The sequence below is a fragment of the Gopherus flavomarginatus genome, chromosome 3 (genome assembly GCF_025201925.1).
Source record: "Gopherus flavomarginatus isolate rGopFla2 chromosome 3, rGopFla2.mat.asm, whole genome shotgun sequence".
In the NCBI taxonomy this organism is placed as follows: Eukaryota; Metazoa; Chordata; order Testudines; family Testudinidae; genus Gopherus; species Gopherus flavomarginatus.
In genome coordinates, this window is record NC_066619.1 from 221,349,420 (window position 1) to 221,366,912 (window position 17,493).

Here is a 17,493-nt window from a genome sequence, read left to right on the forward strand (position 1 = left end):
TAAGAGTAGACTTAATGCAATTAATAGCAATTAAAATTATACTTTTATGATGTCAGCCACCAGCATTATAAAGACATAAGTGCCTGTGAGGACTTTTGTACCATATTTATCCTCTAAAACTGTCTAATTTATATGAAAAATGCCAAAAACATATCCCATATGGGTATTATTATCTTCCTGGATTTTTAGAAGTATTCTGTCTTATCCAGTATGTGCACATAAAGCTAATTTGCTTTAATTAGGTTTTTTTCCTCGTTTTGTTAATAGGCCTGTTGATAAGTTATTGCTGAGGTACAGATGTTAAACTTTACTCATTAGGTTTCTATTAAGAGTCAGTACACAGTACCTTTGTTACCCCATAGCTGGATGTCCCCATTCATACCTCCTCTTCCAATTAGATGTTATTTACAGGCTTATTGAATAATATCTGTGTTATTTTATTAGAAATATTGAGCAACGTCAACTAATTAATTGGTTAAATATAAAATAATTACATTGCTGGCTCCACTGTTGCAAGGGGAATTTTATCTGAACAGGATAAATTAGATAAATTAATGAACTGTTTCCTGTAACAGTCATTTATGCCTCCTTGATTCATGCATAAGAATTGTCATGAATAAATGCTATGGTTCTGTAGTTATGACAAACACGAGTGTAATCAGCAGATTGACTTCTTGTTTCTTAACTCTACCTTCTTTCCAAACTCCCCATATATTTTAAGTATCTTCATTGATAAGGTCTGCATTTTTAAAAAGCAACTTCAATATCCCACTTTTTATATTCTGTAAATATTTACACTCTGTAAATTTTCTACTTGTGTTCACAAAACAAAACTCCAAAGTGTAACACAGCATACTGGAAAAGCTTCACAATAATAGACTGTGATTTGTCCATTACATTTTGAAATAAATTTGATGTTCAGTATGAACATTGTGTTTACACTTTGAAATACACAAAAGGCAGATTGAGGTGGGATTTATATTGTTATGCTGGGTAGTTCTATTTTAAACCAAATTAGCATGCTGTCTCTTAGAATCGATAACACAAAGATGTAGAATGCTCAGAAATTGACAGAATAGGGTTAGATATAAAGTTGGGAGAGAGAATACTACTCTGAAAGTCAAAATTAGCCCTGGGAGAGAGAATACTACTCTGAAAGTCAAAATTAGCCCTGGGGATGTTTTAAAGCTCTAGCATGTTGTAAAAATGTTGAAACTATTAGGGTTCTTTAGGAATTAGAAGCTTTTGTAGAAATTAATCTAAAAACCTGAAGAATATAATGATGAGTGACTATTTAGTCAAACTATACAAATTCAGACCCTGATTGAGCAAAGGGCTTAAGAATTGGCAGCTTTGAGATCATGCTTAAGTCCCATTGAAGTCAATTGGATTTAATTGCATGCTTAAGAGTTTTGCTGAATTGGGTCATAATGAAGATTGATATCCTGCTCTAGAATTAACTTCAAAATTCTATAGAAAAGATATCATTTTATATAATTCTCTACGTTTCTCCATAAAGCCTTAATACTTTTTAAAAGATGTGATAAAATGTCTTAACAGGACAAAGATTACAAAAAATTTAATACAACTGCATTTTTTGTTCAAATATTAGGCATTATCTTTGTGCCTTTGTCTTAAGTTATTTTCCTTAATTATGCCTAGTACTACAATCCTCTGGAGTATTTTCTTTTCATTGCAGTCATACCTGCAGGTGAAGGAAAGGAGCTGATTAGCTACAGGGTTCCATGCTGCTGAATTCAACTAACAAACCTACCACCCAGGTGGTTTTTCAGCAGTTATTTCTGCTTCCTTAGCCCAGCTTGAACTTTATTAGACAAGTTTCTTTCTTTCTTGCAGCAGCAGATATTTGTATTGATAAGACTCAGTAACTTGCTGATTGACGTAAGAAAATAAAACGTGCTGACACAAACACCAGTGCCACATTTTCATACTGTTAAACTAATAATAAAAATCAGAGGGGGGAAAAAGTAAAAAACCAGATTATACCAAGCAGAATTTTAACGAATAGATTGCATAAAAAAAATTAAGGCGCTAGAAGTTAAACACATAAATAACAGAAATTAGAATAAATGAGAGTGCAATGGTTTACAGACAATATATAATATTTTATCTCAATTGCACTATAAAATTCAGAAATCAGTCACTGGAATTAATTCTGTTTATATTGGCTATTAAAAATCGCCACAGGTTTAGAATGTGGGTAATTTTTATTCCTTATAAGCAGATATTCCAACACAAGAATTCCCGAATAATGAGGAGAGGGAATAAAAAAGAGAGAAAAGAAAATGTGAACTTGAGTATTTGAATAAGCTTTATTTTTTAAAAAATTACATTCTGAAATCATCCGAGTTTTGTGAGTAAGTGTGACACAGTTGTTTCCTGAGAGACAAACTAATGCACCTACTTTTTAAAAAATGTTCTAATAATGCTATCTTCTGCCTTGACAAGTGGAAGACCTGCATTTATCAGCTTCACATTGCAAATACTGATGGGCCAGAAGCTGATGATATAATCTTTTGGCCAAGTGGCTAGAATTTTTTTAAATCTTTAACTTCAAACAAGATAACTCCTAAAGGCCTGTTTTGGCAGAAGAAAAAGTGGGAAAGTAACAGGCATCCTTCATGTTTACCCACCCCCAGTCAGTGCGGAAATCAGGAGCATCCTACTATGTCCCAGGCTTAACCAGCCTACTAAAACACAAGGTCATAGCCATTCCATGGGCTAACCCAGGACTACAACACATGCAGTTTACTGCTGAGTCTCCCACAAAAAACTAGTTTCCCTGCAAATCCCTTGCTACACTGAAAGTAATTTGGTATTTAATTTACAGGAAAGGGAAACATTACCCTGAATCCAAACTTCTGTGACAGCTGAAAAACTAGCCACCATTCGCCATAACTTCCCAAATTTGTAATTCTATAAATCAAAAAAAAAATCTTATAACCAAAAAACCTGCACTCTTTCAGTAAATAGATTGTGCCTGCACCACACAAAGCCTGCCTAGTTATGTCAAATCTAGATGTACCAATGCAGTCTAATTCCTTAACAATGACACCCCAGGCTAATTCAGTGCATAGTACAAAACCTGATGAGCATAGAGCAACAGGAAGTTCATATCTCCTGAAGGAAATGGAAGAAAGGGAAGAGTGATGGGATTTTTGTAGGGGTGAGTGGTAAAGCAGGAAGAGGCCTTTACTTGGTGCCACCTTTTATGGGCATCCTCTGCCACCCTTCTGGGTCAGTTTCATTGTGTGTTAGACCTGTTGGGATTGACTAATAGCAGTCCTCCTCACAAGAGAGGATTACCATTGACTAGTAGGCACCATGGAATGTGCCAGGAACGTGGCGCACCCTCCTTAACCCCACCCTATAACCCACCAGTGGATGCAGTAGACAATGCTCCTTCCCCCAGATGGACTCAACACCTAGAAGAGACTGAATCTTGTATTGCTGCAATAATAATCCATGGCTGATGATTTTCAGAGCAGTATTGACTCTCACAAGAGGAAAGATCTTTGTAATGTGGAACTTGATTATATAAAACGAGGAAAGGACAAGAATGAGAGAAAAGTTGTCATTATTGAAGGTACACAGGTTCCCTTCAGATCTCCACAGCCTAGGCATGTGTGCTGTGTTCTTAAGCAGGTTAACATAATTCAAAAGAGACCTGTTAGGATGGCTATGCCACAGGTGATAGATAGTTATAGAGGATATAACATTGATTAAGAAATGCACAGTTTAGGGGTTTGGAGATGGACAAGATGACTGGTTAGATCTTTCCCTATTGAACTTCCAATATTATTGCATAAGAACCATTCATTTCTAGGTTACAACTCTAAAATCAGTCTGTTTCAGTGGTGATGAAATCATAGTCCAAGTAGTCAGTAAGGGTAAAATAAGTTTTGATGGTCTCGGTTCTCAGTGTAAATGCATGACCACAAATGGCACTAATTGCTCTTTCTGTTGATTTGTCTTTTCCTGTAAAAAATCGAAAGGCCATGGAAACTGAACTACTTTTCGCACTGTGAGAGATCAGAACCAAATAGTGTCTTTTAGGAGGGTTACCCTGCCATAATCCAGATAAGGATGCTAAATTTGAGTGGGTTTTTTTTTTCTGAATGAGTTCTGTTGATATGGAAAATATTATCTGAGTTTATTGTTAGGGATGTGTAACTCTCTAAATTTTAACATTTTTAATGTGAATAATTCTTTTATTTAAGGCCACCTGTAGATATAAAAGTTAACTTGTAATCCATTATTACAAATCACATACTGCTTTTACACCGTCTGCACCTCTGCTCGCTGCAAAATGCAATCCATTTTGAAAATCCACCATTGAAAATGAAGACGTAAACAGTGAAAATAAGCCTGGGAAAATACTGCAAAGTTGAAATTATACCTAGGGGGACCTCCTAGATTATCACAATTATTCCAGGGGCATAGCTTGCCCCTAAGTAGTGAGTACCAACAGAGAAAGTATTTCAGAATGGTAAATCAGCTTCCAGGATAGAATTCTCTCCTATCTATAAGAGGTAGACCATATTATATATTTATAAAGTTGACCCTCCCTTTGTTTTTCTGATATTATAAAGTGCTTTGATTCACTTCTTGAGAGAGACCAAGAAATCTTCTGTGCCTTGTGGCATTTGGCATTAACTGGGGAGTCCATGAAAGCCTGTATGATATCAGAAAGACAAAGCTAGGTTTAGAAATTGGAGAACACAAGATTCGCTTGTGTGTTCTATTTTATATTTAAAATCAAACTAAAGCTTCCCTACTGCAGTGACTAATAGGAGAGCCTAACATTTTTTTAGATGTGCCCAAATGTTCAGCCATGTGCTCAGTCTCATAGGCTCAATGTTAAAGGTGCTGCCACCTTTTACACCCCCAAACTGGCTGTTGAAGGCATTACCTGGGGAATACAGAATATTGCATGCTCAGAAAAAGAAGTTCCAGTAAAATAAAAGTATCTTCATCTCAGGTCTTTGTGCTATTCACAGCTGTTGTTTTAATCAAATAGCTCTCAGATGAATCCATGCAGGGGCACCAGTTGATTTATATGTTCCTGTAGAAGGCCCAAGAACTTCATTAAAAAGTGTATCGACCACAATACAGCACACTGAGGAGCACCTTTAAAAGTGCCTTTTAGTAACAAGGTCCTGTAGAACTATGGCAAATGAGTGTTCTACCTAAAATGGCAAACTAGAGGTGGCAGTCAGTGGTGTACTATATGTTAGCCTTGAGGTGGGTAATATTTTTTTTTGTAGGGGGGTGAGATCTTTTTGTACTCAGAAAGAATAGGCAAGTAGATATAGAAGCTGAGATGGTAAACTTGTATGATTTTTCAAGATTGCTACAGGGCTAAATGGGGGAATGAAAAGAAATGGGAAAAAAAACCCTGCAAAATCTAAGCTATCTCCAAATCTCTAGATTTCCCAGTGTGGCTCATTATCTTTCTGACTGTCTTCAGAATGTAAGGGCTTTGGAGCAGGCATGGTCTTTCTTTTTATATATTGTAGAATGGCAACCACATTGCCATTCTACACAAATAGTAATATATTCAGGGTCTGAATCTGCACCAACTCACCAAGCTTGCATTGATTTCAATAGTACAGAATCAGAACCGTAATGTATATGATGTTTTGAGATCCTTCAACATGTAAATGATTTATTTATAATATGTAATAATGTATCTATTGCTTTGTGTGTATCTTTTTTTCTAATGTAACATTTTAAAGAAAAATATTGGTATAACAGTTAAGCTCCATTGCATGGTTTATGCTTTATGAGATCAGAAATAACAGAAAAATGCCATTTCCTACCTTTTCTGTGGGAAGAGAGCTACAATGGACTAGGATTTTTATATTTTGAGTATTTTATTATGCATACTGGACACCACTAGTTCTGTGAGGAAGTGATTTTGATCAAGTATAGTAGATTGCTAACAAAACAATACAGTCAATGAGACAATATATACGTTATGGAACTTATGCCATAATGCACAGACACCTCTATTAAGTTTACAATTCTGTAATGTGCACATAACAACAAGGGGCCTTATCTAAAAATCCCTTGGAACATCATTAACGTCTTCCCTCATTCTAGCTGTACTAGCTGAGTCTTTCCTGTATTAGTTAAGTTTGTATTGAAAAAAGTTAATCAGATTTTGCTTTCTTTTACAGGAAACATAAGAATATCTTAAAAACAACTTGAGCATCAATAAAAGCACACAAATTAGATCTGTTCTGGGAACAAACTTTTTCCAAATAAATGCAAGTTTTCCACTGAGAGAAACAACACGTTTTGGTCTCTGTTTCTATTAGCATTTCACTCATAACAACATGAGGTTCTCCCGGGTGAAAAGAAAAGTATATAGTTGCCATTATGGGAATAAAAATCCTGCCGGTAAAAATCATAATTCAAAAGGAGAAGCATTAGTACTTTGATGTAAGGTGTGATAGATGGGCAGTGATGTTTCTGTCATTATAAGCCACATGAGAAAGCAAAAGAACCCAATCTGCCTAGTCTAATAGCTGGTGTTGATATTGGATGTAATGTGTTGCTGTTTGATGGATATCACATTCACATAACCTGTTATTGGGTGGGTGTAATTATGATGTATTGTCTTCATGACTTGCCACTTTGCAACCTAATTTATTGTGATAGTTAAAGTAACATGCTCTGTTTATAATTGGATGGCCACTATTGATAGGGGTAATGGATCTCTCTTTTGAAATACAAACAGTAACTAGATGCACAGCATGCAGATAAGTTAAGCATCCACACTACCTGGGAATCAGCAGGTATTCCTCATGACTTAGCATCCAGATGTATTTTTCTGGTAGCTCAGCACATCTCTAATTGCAATTATATTTCATGTCCATCTTGTCCAAGTTCTTAGAAAAGAGGAATGTAGAAATAAATCTTTAAATATAAATGTAAACAGGTGGGTGCCCAGGGTATTACTGCAGACTTAGTGATATTACTGGCATAGATTTTCATTCAGAATTCCCATTTATATCAATGGGAGTTCTATCTTTATCTCAGAGCAATACATATCCCATAGAATAAAATCAAACCTTCTTTGAACTGGAACCCGCGAGTCACCATTTTCAAAGTGTCAAGCCTTGATATGATGTAAGTTTAGCTCAGTGTAATCAATAGCATTAATGCATCAGAAGACAGAGCAAATTCTGAACAGATTGCTGGTTTTCACACAATACGTTGATTTGTTTTCTCTATGTGGACATATTAACATTGTAGTTATGTGTGCAGTTGGTGTGGTATTGATTTTATTTTCCTGTTGTTTAGTCACTGTGTTCAAGGTTGACAAGGGCAATTATACCCCACCAACGTTTTAGTCACCATACTTGTCCAAGGCATTGATTTCCAGTAGAACACTTATTGGATTTTTGGGCATACTACCTTTTCATTGCCATGTTCAATTCTTCCAAAATAAGCAAGAGAAAAAAATTGCATCCTCACAATGTCTCTAAATATTAATGAAGAGTTTGTAAAAAAAATATTGCCTGAGGCATGTGTTTCTGATCAGCATATACTTCTTTAACAGTTGAATTTCTTTCAGTTAATCCAGTCATGGATATTGAAGGGCAAATCATCAAAATCTTTTAAGACTTAGCCCTTCTCGTCCCCCTCCCACAATCTTACTGTTTCACAAGTTTCTGAAAAGACTGCAGAAAAGAGGAGCAAAGAATATTGGATCTAAAACCACATAGTGGTTTAACCTGTGGTGATAATCTTCAGTTTTAGGTGAATCAGATCTGATACATGGTTTGACATGAATATCTGCAAACTAACTTAAAGTTTTCATCAAATTGTAGATGGCTTTAGTGAAGGCTCACTGTTGGCAATCTTCATGCAACCCACTGTGTAATTCACCTTCATTTTTTTTGCTGTTCTCAAAATATAGGAAGGGAAACTGTAATTTTCATAGATAAACCTATTGTACTTATACGTTATAGGATACCTTAATGATCAGCTGCCATTTAGTGGTAATCACTCAGTGCTATAAGGTATGGTGATTGAAAAACACAATACATCAATTACAATGAACCCATTTGAACCAGGCACTCAGAGTTTGCAGTGGGCTTTCAAGTTTTTTAAATGAATTCAATGGAATGACACTTTCTTTTTAGTTTCCTTAGAATAAAAAAGATAAAAGCCCATCAGGTGGGGAAAGGTCCTTGTTTGTTTTCTGACAGATTTTGCACTTTAGAACAGAAATTAGGAATCTGATTAGCCATTTGTATTTGTAAGTGCCTGATTGGCACATTAGAGAGAAAAGATGGGTGAAGTAATATCTTTTATCGGACCGGCTTATGTTGTTGAGAAACGAGTTTTTGAGCTTACAAAGAGAACTTCTTCAGAATATCAGATATACATGATTGGCACATGCATATCTGGTATTTACATGAATAATTAAGGTGCATGCAAGTATTTGCATACTTCTGACTTGGCAAATCTATGCTTCTTTGATTAAGCTGACAGAGACAATGGAGAAGAAAAAGGTACTAATAGTTACTTTATAATTGAGACTGTTACAGATCACTGAGTTTGGAAAGTTTCATAAAGGGTTTGTTCTTGGCAGGTTTTGGAGGCATCTTTTTATGTAGTTCTGCAATTGTATAATTGCACCTTAAGGGTTCATGAGCAATTGTTATTGAGACTCTGATCTTTCAAAATTATATTGGCAATATCTGTGTGAAGTAAATATAAAGTTAAAGGTAAATTCTGGCTCCCATATCTACACTAACTCCTGACAAAGAATCAACTGACAGACCAAGAGTATTGGCAGAGTTCTTCCAACCAGATTGTTTCCCCTCAAAACTAACAGAAATGATTTTCTGTAGGGCCAGAAAGACAGAAGCTGGGGAATGACATAGAACTCAGGGGGGTATTTGCATGTGTCAGGAAACCAGGCAGTGAGTGATCAGCTTAGTGGTTGGAGCAGGAGTCTGAATGCCAGGGTCAAGGCAGGATCAGAACTAAAGACAGAGTCTGAATGCCAGAGCCAACGGTAGAGGCAGAGCCAGGCATCCGGAGCCAAAGGTCGGAACCAGATTACCTGGAGTGGGGGAAGGCTCGAGCAAGGCTGGGACGAGGCCGGGAGCAGGGCAGGGTCCAGGCTGGAGAAGGGCAGAAGGTAAGCACAGGGAGATAGAGAAACTGTAGGTATGTGCACTGAGCTATCAGTAAGCTTATCTCACTGTCTTTGTTTTTTGGGTCTCAGCCTCATCATATTGCCTCATCATACAAGGCTCTGATCACCACTTTCTTCATTCCTTGTTTTCTTTTTAATCTCCTTTCTCTCAGTCTAGTACCTTTACAGAAACATGGCAAGGATTTTTTTTTTCTTTTTTTTGCTCTATTCCATTTTCCTTATATTCTCACTAGTCCCTATAGGGAAAAATCTTTTAACTCCAAGCTGACTCAATTTTCATAAAGAAACGTTCTTTCTATAGAATATTGCTCACAATGCTACAGAGCATGAACCGCAGTTTCTTTGGTTTTGCACACATTATATAGCACACATCTTTGTCATGACTGTGAAATACAATAGTATTTTTGAGCATATATGACAAAACCTTCATCTTTTTGTTTCCTTAGTCCATAGTTCCTGCCATTCCTTGGCAAGCTCTTTGTGACCACACTTATAAATTCTTGTCTACTTAAGGGTATCTACCTGCTCATTTTTTAGAGCTTGTTTTGCTGCTTTGTCAGCTATCTCATTTCCATATATTCCAATATGTGCCAGAATACATACTAGTGTTACACATATAGCTTCTTGCTTTATTTCCATTATTTCACTTATGTTATTTCTACTTTCCCAAGTCCCTGTTCTGATTGTCATCATGCCTAACAAAGAATTAGATAAAATTACAGAGGCAGAAGTCACACGTCCAGCTATAATTTGATTTTTCTATAACTAACAATTTGTAGCTCTCTCAATTTTTCTTTTTTACATCTGTCCTTTACCTGTTTTTTAGACCCTGATATTACGAGGAAGTCTCCAGCAATCCATATAATTTTGTCTATTAAGGACCCAGCAGTCCTCAAAAATCTGTTATGTACGTCATTTCCATGATTCCCGTTTCCCTTTGTCCAAAAATTTAGATCAAATAGTTTGATCCTTAGATTTATTGATGCTTCTTCAGTGGCTATTTTCAGCATACAGACTGATGTTATCATTGGGCCACATGCCAATCACAGAGCTTTGACCAGCAGCCGTCCCAAGTTTCTAAGAATTGTTTTTGAGGCGGAACCAAAAGCTTGGCATCTGTACTCAAAACTGATCTTATCAATGTTCTATATGTCATCATCATCAATACCTTCTTAGCTATACCCCCCTTTTGTTTCCAACTACACTGCTGTAAGTTCATCCTACATTTACATTTTTGTACAATATTATCCGAGTGACCTTTCCAAGTTAATTTATTATCAAACAGTACTCCTGGAGTCAGTAAGATACTGTTGCTGCTGGGCTTAAATGCAGGCCTGCTAGCTTCCTCAGCCACTCAGGCGGACTGATCCATAAGGCAGCATAACTGATGCAGCCCAGCTGTGCTCATTAGGCCACCAGGCAGGCACAGCTGCAGGGCCTTATTCCAGACAGCATGTTTGTGCACAAATGCACCCTGGCCTATCAGTGAAAATTATACACCCCTCCTCACATGGAAGTTAGGATCAGTGTTGGAGAGAGTTCAGAATGTAGGCTCACAGAGCACTCTTTTTGAGGCATTCATGTGCACTCATGATAGAACTGTTTTTTATTTGATGGGTCAGATTTGAACTAAAAAATTGAGTGTTTAAAGTAATATTTTGCTACACTAAGAAGCTGTCCCCCAAATAAGCCAGTGTTCCTTCCAAAACTTCAAATAACTTGATTATGCAGACAGTTCAAATCTGAATACAGACATTCCTTAATATTTGGCATTCAGAGGTATTTGGTTTTTTGTCTCAGAATTACCAATATTTGGCTTGTTCTGCATTCAGAGGCTATCTACAGTAGAAATTGCACACAAAAGCTCTTTATCATGTCATTTAATGCAGATATAGTCTGCTCAGTTACACATGAATGTCCAGCATCTAAACTTGGGATCAAGAGTGACTAAGAAAACACTTTTAAATAAGTGTTCTATACAACTACAATATAATGATACCCTAAGTCCCAAACCAATTTAAAATTGTGAATGGTATTTACGTTCCCAAAGAGAACATTGTTGCCACATACACACAATCATCCTTCATTTTTTTTTAAATATATTTTTCAGATTTACAGCCTCCCTTGAGCAGGTGCATTTTTCACAGTACTGACAGCAGCAGACCTAATTACATTTCATGTAAATAAAGAATACCAACCTCTGTTTAAGCAGTAATCTATCGTCAAAAATGAGGTATATTGTTTGTTTTATTTTATGTACAGCTTTGCTGATTTGCCACTAAAAGTTTGTCTGGGAATGTGCTCTTGACTTACATTAATTTAAGCAATACAATGTTGCAGTCTTTACTAAAACTCCTTTTTCCTCAGTTTTCATTACTAAATGTTCTTTTCTCTGTGCTAGTGAGAATATAATAAATATTGTAATAGTGAAAAGGTATTTGGGGGGGTTTTGTGGGACTTGCGGGGGGATATAAGGTCTCTTTGATTCTTTGTGAGTGCTGAAATATGATGTTCAGAAAGTTACGTAGTGTGGGTAAATATCTAATTGACGAAAGATTTTCTGGATTTTGAATTACTGGCACTAATAATTACAGCATGAAATTCTTACTTCTGACCAGTTTCACTAATGCCAAGTTTGGTCTGAGAAGAGAGAAACATGGTGCCTTGATTTTCATGTACATTTTGAACATGTGCCCATAGATGATATCGCGGGGAGGACTGTTCTGTAATGTTGCCTTCTCCTGTGATACCAATTATTTTAAGTGTGTTTGACGGCTCTTTGACACCCTGTAAATGGGAGGCTGCATCTCAGCAGGTTTTACCCTTAGTACTGTGAAGATGAAAATAATATAAAAAAGTGTGTTCAGTGGGAAAGAATTCCATAGACAACCTGCCACAAAAACATTTTCACTCATTTAAAAGCCTAGGTGCAGGGTTTCTAACAAATGACATTTTTTAATACTAAAATGTTGTATTTTTCCATACTGTGTTCCAGAAGCATTGTTATTGAAATGTACTTGCTATCAGCAGCTCTAGCGGCTGCTGTTAATAACAAAATGAATTAACAGCATGCGGGACTCCATGGAGACTCTATAGGTATATTTCAGTTGCAATTGAGTAAAAAATATGGGCACTTGCCATAGAGTGGGCTAGCTCTCTTTTACTAATATATAGTAACATTATTTTATTATGACAAGGCTTTAAAATATATATTTGTGTAAATGCTGATAGTAAATGTTCCACAAGAATGTGTTTTTTGTCAGTGGGGAACCTAAGTTAAATGTTAGTAAAGAAAAATGTGAGTTCCAGAACAGCAAGAACCAAAAATTTGTGACTAATCTGATAAAGTGCACATCCAAGCATTCTCTTACATACATTGTCTAAAGGAACAGCTTTATTCTTAATAAGGAAAACAATTAACACTTAAAAGTATTGAGCCTTCTTGTGGGATCAAGGTGCCTGCACTATGGGCCCTTGAAATATTCTAGAAAGCAGTGTCCGTGAGGGCTATGCCCCTCATCTTCCCATCCTATGCACAGTTTTAGGAGTTTAAAAAAGGTGAATAAACCCAACTACCCTTCAATTCCTTCTAACCACTGATGGTGCAGTGATCTCAGATACAATGAACGATAATTTTTTTCCCCTTTCTTCTCCCTTTTAGGGGATATTTTCATTTGTAGTTTGTTAAATTGAAAGGTGAGGAAAAGAGGAGGATGCCCTGTCATAAACAGATAGCTAAGGGTTAATGTTCTTTTACCTGTAAAGGGGTAACACCAGTAACCTGAAACACCTGACCAGAGGACAATCAGGAAACAAGACTTTTTCAAATCTGGGTGGAGGGAAGTTTTGGGTGTAAATTCTTTGTTCTTTGTCTTGGGTCTGACCCTCTCAGCTCTGAGAGTGATTTTTCTATCTCCAGGCTTTCTAATCTGCTGTTTCCAAGTTGTAAATACTAGGATAGTAAGACAATAGGTTTATATTGTTTTTTTTGTATTGACGTGTGTAGTTGCTGGAATGTTCTAAATTGTATTCTTTTTGGATAAGGCTGTTTATTCATTTTTCTTTTAAGCAATTGACCCTGTATATTGTCAACTTGATACAGAGCCTATTTTTAATGTCCTTTTTTCTTTCTTTTTATATAAAGCTTTCTTTTTAAGACCTGTTGGAGTTTTTCTTTAGTGGGGACTCCAGGGAATTGAGTCTGCAGCTCACCAGGGAATTGGTGGGAGGAAGAAGTCAAGGGGAAAATCTCTTTGTGTTAGATTTACTAAGCCTGACTTTGCATACCCTCTGGGTGAGGGGGAGAGATTAGATCTCTCGGTACTTGTGTTTCCAGGACTGGAGGCAGGGAATCTCCTAGGGTCGTCCAGGGAGGGGAGCCTGGGAGGAAGTAACAAGGAAACAAGGGGAGGGGGTTATTTCCCTTTGTTGTAAGACTCAAGGTATCTGAGTCTGGGGGTCCCCCAGGGAAGGTTTTGGGGAGACCACAGTGAGCTAGGCACTGTATAATTCTTAGCTGGTGGCAGCGGTACCAGGTCCAAGCTGGTAACTAAGCTTGGAGGTTTTCATGCTAACACCCATATTTTGGACGCTAAGGTCCAGATCTGGGAAGAAATGTTATGACATGCCCATACAGCACAGACATCATCTGGACCCACAGAGATGGGAAGGTCACTTCTCACTATGGCTGGCAGGGGCAGGTCTTCAGGACTAAAAATCTGGCAATCTGAAAATCTAGCATGGCCTTTAGAGAGTTACTCACAAAAGCGACACTGTGTCTGACATAAATAGCATCAAGATCTTGGGATCCATTCTGAATGATCAAGTGTAATACCAGGGATTCAATACCAAAAGGTCCTTGGATCTATCCAGGTCAGCAAAATCCAGTGTAGAGGACTTTGCATCGTTGATTGTGAAGAGCTGCTTGCTAAAGTGGTACTGTGCTTAGTATGACCATCCTGAGGACCCAGGTGCTTTTGAATCAACAGAGTCTGGTGCTGAGGTCCTGGAAATATGAACGCTGTGCTGAGCATAAGTGGGATTGAGGTTAATTTAGACTTTGTCTACATGGGGAAATTCAGGGCTTGTCTACACTGCCCCTGTCATGGTATAATTCCCCACTCTGAACCTTAGCATCCAACAGATGGGGTACCAGCATGAATTCCTCTAAGCTCAATTACCAGCTTAGAACTTGTAGCGCTGCCACCAACCAGGAATTCCAGTGCCTGGTACACTCTGGTCCCCCCAAAACCTTGCCCGGGGACCCCCAAGGCCCAGACCCTCTGGATCTTAACACAAGGAAAGTAAACCCTTTCCCTCACCGTTGCCTCTCCCAGGCTTCCCCTCCCTGGGTTACCCTGGAAGATCACTGTGATTCAAACTCCTTGAATCTTAAAACAGAGAGGAAAATGCACCTTCTCCCCTCCTTCTCTCTTCCCCTCCCAGATTCTCCCTAAGAGAGACAGTAATCCTAACACAGAAAGAAATTAGCCTCTCTCTCTCCCCCTTCCCTCCTTTCTCCCCACCAATTCCCTGGTGAATCCAGACCCCGTCCCCTGGCGTCTCACACCAGAATAAAAAAAAATCAGGTTCTTAAGCAAGAAACTTTTAATTAAAGAAAGAAAAACAGTAAAAATTATCTTTGTAAATTTAAGATGGAATATGTTACAGGGTCTTTCAGCTATAGACACTGGGAATACCCTCCCAGCCTAAGTATTCAAGTACAAATTAAAATCCTTTCAGCAAAATATAAATTTGAACTCCTTCCAGCCAAATGCACATTTGAACTCCTCCCAGCCAAATACACATTTGCAAATAAAGAAAACAGCCATAAGCCTAACTCGCTTTATCTACCTAGTACTCACTATTTGGAACTTATAAGAGCCTGTATCGGAGAGATTGGAGAGAAACCTAGTTGCACGTCTGATCCCTCTGAGCCCCCAGAGTGAACAACAACCAAAAACTAACAGCACACACAAAAACTTCCCTCCCTCAAGATTTGAAAGTATCCTGTCCCCTGATTGGTCCTCTGGTCAGGTGACAGCCTGGCTTACTGATCTTGTTAACCCTTTAGGCAAAAGAGATATGAAGTACTTCTGTTCCATTAACTCTTAACTATCCGTTTACGACAGCCCCATTCTGTTCAAACAGGATTACATTAATGCAAACTAGGAACCTTTCAGTTTGCACCCTCAGTGCCAATATGGGGGAGTTACAATGAAGCGCTTTCTATACTGCTATGCATACCACCATAGTCTGAACTGTGGGGCAGTGTACACAAGCCCTCAGGAAAGTTTATTTAAATCAGGCTTTTAAATGGTTTAGTTAAACCACATTTAAATCCCTCTGTGAAGGTGCTTATTCAGAATTATCATGGCCTTAATTCTGCCTTTACTTGGTTGAGCTTAATTCACTTCAGAAATGAACTAAATTAAATCCCTGTGTGAACATACTCATTCAGAATTAAACTGGCCTTAATTTGGCTTTGTTTAATTCACTTCCAAAGTGAATGAAATTAAACTGAATTAAGGCCACTTTAATTCTGAATGAGAGTGTCTACACAGGGGTTTAATGCATTTTAATTAATCCACAATAAATTCGCACCTCAAGAGCTTGTCTACACAAATCATCAGTTTACAACAAGCTGTAGTGTGACTCTTCCCTTACTGGCCTTACTGTCAGTGTGGACCCTGTTGATGCACGTTAATAGTTAATATGCTTTGATCTAGTCCTGTTTCCAAAAGGACTAGATCACAGCACATTAACAAGATGTTAATGTGCAGCAGCAGGGTCCTCATGGATAATTAGTTATTCTGAGACAGGCAGGTCCAAGGTAGATTCACACCCTCACCTGCTATGAACTCAATGTTTATGTAGACAAGCTCTTATTTAATTCAGATTAATTTTCCTGAGTGCCCATTTGTAGACAAATGGAGATCATGAGTTGGTAGTTAATGTAATATCCATAGTCTCTGCCTCCATAAACTGAGATCATGACTCCTGAAACCCTTCTAAAGTGTGAAGAACATACTAAGAATGGTCTTTGACTATTTTTCAGATTATGATTTTACCATTTCTTTTCATATTCTGGTCCATCTATCCAAGAGATAACTCTTTTTTTAAAAGCTTCCTGTAAAAGTTGCTGCTGGTGGTGGTGGTGGTGGTTTTAGATTTGGCCTGTTTCCTTTAAAAAGAAAATATTGGGGAAATTGTCCTTCACAATGCATTTTTATGGTATTATGTTGAAAATATTTTGAAAAGAAAACACCTTGTCGTGAGAAGATATTGGCACAAATGTATTACATTTGACTCCTTTCTTTTTCATTCCATCAGCATCCTTTTTTTTATTGTTACAGAGTTCAGTATTTCTGACAGGCTCATAGAAATAATTGAGTGGACTGTGGACTGTATAGACTAATGTTGGAGAGACGTTCTTAAAGCAAAAATAATTGCAAAATTCAAATATATGGCATGAAAATCTTTTTTTTTCTCAATGAGAGCACCAAAATTGTACATGTTTAGAATGTTAAAGAGAGTATGATAAGTATGAAATGGTATTTTCAAAAGCTAGCTTTATAACATTATAGCACTTGATTCTACACACCACTTTTTCTCCACACTTGCCTGCATATATATACCTGCCCCTGGAAATTTCCACTACATGCATCTGACAAAGTGGGTATTCACCTACGAAAGCTCATGCTCCAAAATGTCTGTTAGTCTATAAGGTGCCACAGGATTCTTTGCTGCTTTTACAGATCCAGACTAACACAGCTACCCCTCTGATACTTGACACCACTTTTAATTACTAATTTTCTATTTTTGTGACTGGCTGTACCCCAAAAGTTGCTGAATATTAAATGTAGAAAGTTACATTACAATTAATTTCTGAACAGTTAAAAATGATTGTTCAGGAAAGTGACAATGTGAAAATGTCTTATTGCTCAATAAATCTTCTCTCTATAGGTATTCTACTTACTTATGAAAGTAACCATTGTCTTTTTGTTTGTTTTTGTTGCTTACTATTGTTGACTCTATTGGTTTTATGGGGCTATGGGAGAGTGAGTTAGAATGTTTTCTAGTTCACACATCAACAGAATTGTTAAATTACAACTGAAAAATCATTATTATTGACAGTGTTAATGCCAGAAAGAATGCAGCTAGACTTTCAGATCTCAGGGTGAGTTTGGCCAGTGACAGTTAGGAAACAACATTTTACTTGTGAGATGACAAGATAAAATATGAAAATAAATGAGAGAAAACAAATATGGAATCCCAAAAAGTCGTTCTTA

The 17,493-nt window shown here is 37.3% G+C and overlaps 1 protein-coding gene across 12 annotated transcripts in view; it reads left to right on the top strand.

Annotated features, from left to right (window-relative positions):
• Positions 1-17,493, top strand: part of TENM3 (teneurin transmembrane protein 3) — an 857,073-nt gene that overhangs the window by 108,853 nt on the left and 730,727 nt on the right. The window lies entirely within an intron of this gene.